The sequence below is a fragment of the Aquarana catesbeiana genome, linkage group LG13 (assembly GCF_042186555.1).
Source record: "Aquarana catesbeiana isolate 2022-GZ linkage group LG13, ASM4218655v1, whole genome shotgun sequence".
Classification (NCBI taxonomy): domain Eukaryota; kingdom Metazoa; phylum Chordata; class Amphibia; order Anura; family Ranidae; genus Aquarana; species Aquarana catesbeiana.
Window position 1 is genome coordinate 219641704 of NC_133336.1, and position 6000 is coordinate 219647703.

Below are 6000 nucleotides of genomic sequence, written 5' to 3' on the forward strand. Positions count from 1 at the left end.
GCCTTAACACATTTTACGACACCATGAATTAAGGTGACTAAGCTGCCCGTGTAGGTATAAATTCCGGTGTACCTTCCCAATACTCATTTGAGCGGAGGAAGCCATTCAGATGTGCAATGAAAGATCTCCAACTTTACAAAACAAGTCCAGTGGAATGTGACCAACTATTACGACCTCTACCATGACCTGGAGGAAGGAAATCCTTTATACCTTTGTAGACAAGGTTTAGTGTTTTATGGCAATGTTTCTCAACTCCAGCCCTCAAGTACCCCCAACAGGCCATGTTTTCAGGCTTTCCATCATTTTGCACAGGTGATTTGATCAGTTTCACTGCCTTAGTAATTACCAGGGAAATCCTGAAAACATTACCTGTTGAGGGTACTTGAGGACTGGAGTTGAGAAACATTGTTTTTTAGGGGAAAGAGGACTGGAGAATTGGAGTATGGTGGAAAGATAGGACAGACAGACAGAGAATTGGATGGGTGGTCAGATAATGAGCAAAAGTTCTAAGCACACCAATTATGGTTGGCTGTCTACAAAGGCCCAACATATGTGAAGGGTCCAAACAGAGACGTGCACCATGGAAACATTTGATTAATTTTGAGTTCATTTGTGAAGTTAAAAATTTACTTTCATCATATTCGTTATGTTTGTTTTGACTTTGTTTTCAGAATTAGTTTTGTATGATTGTTCACATTAATTCAAAATTCGAATTGCGTAATTCAAGTTTATTCGGGTTTCGGAAGACAGCTATATTAATTCTATTGTATTCCTTTATAGTCTATTTTATTCTGCTCTGTTTTAGTGTTTTCTATTCTGTTATACTTTTATATTCTTTTCTATATATTCTATTGTTTTTATTCCGTTCCAATCCAGAATGTGATGCAAAAGAATAGAACAGAAAAGAAAATAGAATAGACTATAAAGGAATAGAATAGAAAAAACATGAAGTCTGAGAGAAGATTTGCAAGGGTGAGTATGTGGAGATTTTTTCCTTACAGCCATTAGAGAAGTTTAACCTGGACAGGCTCAAGCCCGACGACACTTAAAAAGAGGACGAGGAGAAGCGGCGTAATAGTTTGATTCCGCTGACTTTCACCAACTGGCTGCAAGCGTTTGCCATTATGGGGATAATAATCTAGAACATTGTTCTGCACTCTTTTGCTACATGGACACCATCGGCGAAGCTCACAGAGTCTGTGGTGGAACTGCTTGGCTACATGATGATGAGCAGTTCCGGCAGTGTAAGGCTATCCAGCCGTCCCTTTGCTGGGACCACAAGGACATTAGTCTCTGGATGCGGCTCATGTCCTCGGCACAGGCTCCCGAATCAGTTTTTTCCAGGGGGGCAATGGTGCAGAATTCACTGGACAACCGGCCAATAAAAAATGGGGCATATGCTGGAAATACAATGAGGGATCATGCCGTTTTAAACATGTGTGCTCGGATTGTGGAGGTTCTCACCCTCGTGTCCCACTGCTTTAAAAAAGGCAAGGGCCATGCCGGAGATTTTGCAAGCAAGTGGAATGACTCCAGTGAGGGGGAAAGGATGCATCCTTTTCTAAGTAGCTATCCTGACCAGGATGCTGCGCTCCTGTTGAGGGGGGAATTCTTGGAAGGTTTTCACATCCTGCTTTCCTTGGCGGCCGTACCGCCTATGGTGCAGAATTTGCATTCAGTGTTGCAGTATCCGGGGGTTGTATCTGAATATTTGGCTAAGGAGGTGGCGCTGGGTCACATGGGTCTGGGCTTTTGCAGTGAAGCCGGTGCAGGACCTAGTGATCTCACCACTTGGGGTGGTGCATAAGAAGGAACCAAACAAGTTCCGACTGACCCAACATCTGTCCTTCCCGAAGGGAGATTCTGTTAACGATGCAATCGATCCGGAAGCATGTACGGTGTTGTATACTTCTTTTGTCACAGCAGTGAGCTGGGTTCACCGCTACGGCAAAGGGGCTCTAATGGCAAAATCTGACATTGAGTTTGCTTTTCGTCTGCTCCCAGTTCATCCTGACAGTTTTCGATTGTCGGGGTGCTGTTTTTGGGATAAATTTTATGTCGATCGCTGTTTGCTTATTTTGCAGGATTTTGTTTAGCATACTAACGATATGCAAATTGACTTTTGACAAACACGAATGTAGCGATGTACTACGAGAGAATAAAGAGGAAGTTAATTTCTCCAGCGCCACCCTTTGGGCTCCTTCTGCTAATTTCGTGTTAGTAGAAGTTTGGTGAGTGATGATGTGCACTGTTCAGATCATTACTGATCCTTCGTTTGTCAACCAGCCATGTTGCGAAATAAGAGGAGAGAACGTTCGGGTATTTCGGGCTAGGAGTTATTGCTTTGACCCAAGTCCTTTCCAGGAACAGGAGGAAGAGGAGTTCTTGGACAAAAAATTAGTTGCTCAATCGTGAGCAATTATGCCATATGCCTTTGCTGCGGGAGCTCCAGGAGCAGAATCCGGATGATTTTCGGAATTATCTCCGTATGATGGATCCCTGCTTTCACCACCTCTTGGCATTGGTGACCCCCTTTATTAAGAAGCAGGACACATGTATGAGGCGTTCCATCACTCCTAAGTAGGGATGAGTCAAACACCCCCCCCGGTTTGGTTCACACCAGAACCTGCGAACGCACCGAAAATTTGCACGAACATTAAAACCCCATTGACGTCTATGGGACTCGAATGTTTGAAATCAAAAGTGCTAATTTTAAAGGCTAATTTGCATGGTATTGTCTTATAAAGGGTTTGGGGACCCGGGTCCTGCCCCAGGGGACATGTATCAATGCAAAAAAAGTTTTAAAAACGGCCGTTTTTTCAGGAACAGTGATTTTAATGATGCTTAAAGTAAAAAAAAGTGAAATGTTCCTTTAAATATCATACCTGGAGGATGTCTATAGTATGCCTGTAAAGTGGCGTGTGTTTCCCGTGCTTAAAACAGTCCCTGCGCTATATGACATTTTTAAAGGAATAAAAGTAATTTAAAACTGCTTACAGCTTTAATGTAATGTCGGGTGCTGGCAATATGGATGAAAATCAGTGAGACAAACGACATGGGTACCCCCCAGTCCATTACCAGGCCCTTTGGGTCTTGTATGGATATTAAGGGGAACCCCGCACCCAAATTAAAAAAAGGAAATGTGTGGGGCCACCAGGCCCTATATACTCTGAACAGCAGTATACAGGCTGTGCAAACTAGACAGGGACTGTAGGTTTGTTGTTAAGTAGAATCTGTTTGTAAGTTTGAACTGGTACATTTTTAACATGTTTAGCTCCAGCCAAAAAATCTATTTTAAGCTTTTTGGAAAACATAGGGAAGGTTTATCACCCCTGTGACATTTGTTTTGCTGTCTGTGCTCCTCTTCAGAAGATTTCACCTCATTTTCTGTCCCAATGACAATGTTTTTTGAAAATTTGGGGTTTTTAGTGAAACAAGGATTGGTGATAAAGCATCAGTGGAAAGGAGAAATGTTTTTCCCATATTAACTCTTACAGGAGAGAATTTCCCTTCCTAGGGGTAGATTTCATCTCACTTCCTGTTGTCTCCTTCCGTTTGCAAGTAGGAGTCGTTTGTAAGTTGGATATGTGAAAGTAGGGGCCTGCCCTATATACTCAGCAGAAATTTGGGCCTTAGGTGTTGGTGTTGCCACAACACTGTAAGCCTTCACAGTGCCCTGCTGTGAAATATTAGATCAAGAACTATAATTACATGCCCCTGTTGAATAGGGGCAGAAAAATTGGGCCTTTGGAGATGGTGGTGGTGCTGGTGCCACAACACTGTAAGTCCTCACAGTTACTCTTGGTGGGTGCTGGAACGGGCCCTGCTGTGAAATATTAGATCAAGAATTGTAATTACACACCCCTGTTGAACAGGGGCAGAAAAATTGGGCCTTAGGCACTGGTGGTGGTGCCACAACACTGCAACCCCTCACAGATACTCTAGTTGGAGCGCAGGAACTAGCCCTGCTGCAAAGAATTGCATCAAAAATTGTAATTGCATGCCCCTGTTAAACAGGGGCAGAAAAATTGGGCCTTAGGCACTGGTGGTGGTGCCACAACACTGCAACCCCTCACAGATACTCTAGTTGGAGCGCAGGAACTAGCCCTGCTGCAAAGAATTGCATCAAAAATTGTAATTGCATGCCCCTGTTAAACAGGGGCTGAAAAATTGGGCCTTAGGCACTGGTGCTGGTGCCATAACACTGCAACCCCTCACAGATACTCTAGTTGGAGCGCAGGAACTAGCCCTGCTGCAAAGAATTGCATCAAAAATTGTAATTACACACCCCTGTTAAACAGGGGCTGAAAAATTGGGCCTTAGGCACTGGTGGCGGCGCCCAGAACCAAAAATGTTCTTACAAGCTATCAGCATGATCATTGAGGAGGAAGAGGATAATTACTCAGGATAGTCACTCAGCATCAGCATAGGCAGTCTTTGAAGGGATCTGACATTTAAAAAAAAAATATTCTGTTACATCAGCATCAGGTGCTTGGTAGCTGGTGGTGATCCAAGACTGATTCATTTTTATGAAGGTCAGTCGATCGACCGAGTCGGTGGACAGACGCACCCTGTGATTGGTTACAAAGCCTCCAGCAGCACTGAATGTGCGTTCCGAAAGAACGCTGGATGCAGGACAGGCCAGTAGCTTAATTGAATACTGTGCAAGCTATGGCCAGTGATCCATCCTCAAGACCCAGTAACCCAGAGGATTTTCGGTGGGAAAGGTGTCCAAGGCAGATCTTGCCCCTAGGTATTCCTGCACCATGTAAAACAGACGCTGGCGATGGTTGCTGGAACCGATCATACCTTGGGGCTGCGGACTAAAAAATTGTCTGAACGCATCGGTCAGATGGCCATCTTCTCCACCACTCCTTCTTTGACTGACCGAAGCCTCAGCAACACGTTGTCCAGGAACAGTAGTTTGTAACCTCCCAGTCTCTGGGAACGCGTTGCACAGACCTTTCTGCAAGGCCTCCTGAAGAGGTTTCACCCTCTGCTCCTTCTGCGATGGCAAGATAAGGTCCGCAACCTTACCCTTGTAACATGGATCAAGGAGGGTTGCCAGTATTGATCCCTCTCCTTGATACCACAAATATGCTTTGCAGGATCAGGGAGGCCATGCAGCATAGGTTTGCTGAGGCATTCGGTCCTCTGGGTCACTAAGGACGACATGATCCGCAGCCACCTCCTCTCAGCCATGTACAAGTGCATGGGTTTCTTGGGACTGTAAATGATCCCTTAAAGACTGCTGCTGATGCTGAGTGCCAGGCTCCACCTCCATGCAGACACAATCCTCCTCGTCCTCTTCCTGTGTGATCGGCGGGCATGCAGGAACACTGTCTGGATAAAGGGGGCCTTGAGAGCTAAGGAAGTCCTCCTCTTCCTGCCTCTGTTTTGCCTCAAGTGCCCTGTCCATTATTCCACGCAGCGTGTGCTCCACGGTGGACAAGGGGGACAGTGTCACTGATGCATGCACTGTCACTGCTCATCATCCTCGTGGCCTCCTCAAATGGTGACAGGACAGTGCATGCATCCCTGATCATGGCCCACTGGCGGGGGGAAAAAAAACAAGCTCCCCTGACCCTGTCCTGGTGCCATAGTCGCACAGGTACTCATTGATGGTCCTCTGCTGCATGTGCAGCTGCTGCAGCATGGCCAACATTGAGATCCACCTGGGGGGCATGTCACAGATTAGGTGATTCTTGGGCAGGTTAAATTCCTTTTGGAGGTCTGCCAGCCGAGCACTGGCATTATATGATCAGCGGAAATGCACACAGACTTTCCTGGCCTGCCTCAGGACATCCTGTAAGCCCGGGTACCTGCCCAAGAACCACTGCACCACCAAGTTAAGGACGTGAGCCAAACAGGGCACATGGGTCAGTTGTCCCTCACCCAATGCGCTGTGAAACTTAGGTAACATCCCTGTCCATGCCTGCTGGACCGTGAGTCAGTGGTAATATGCACCTTACCACTGACCGCCCTGTCCAGCGAGGCCAA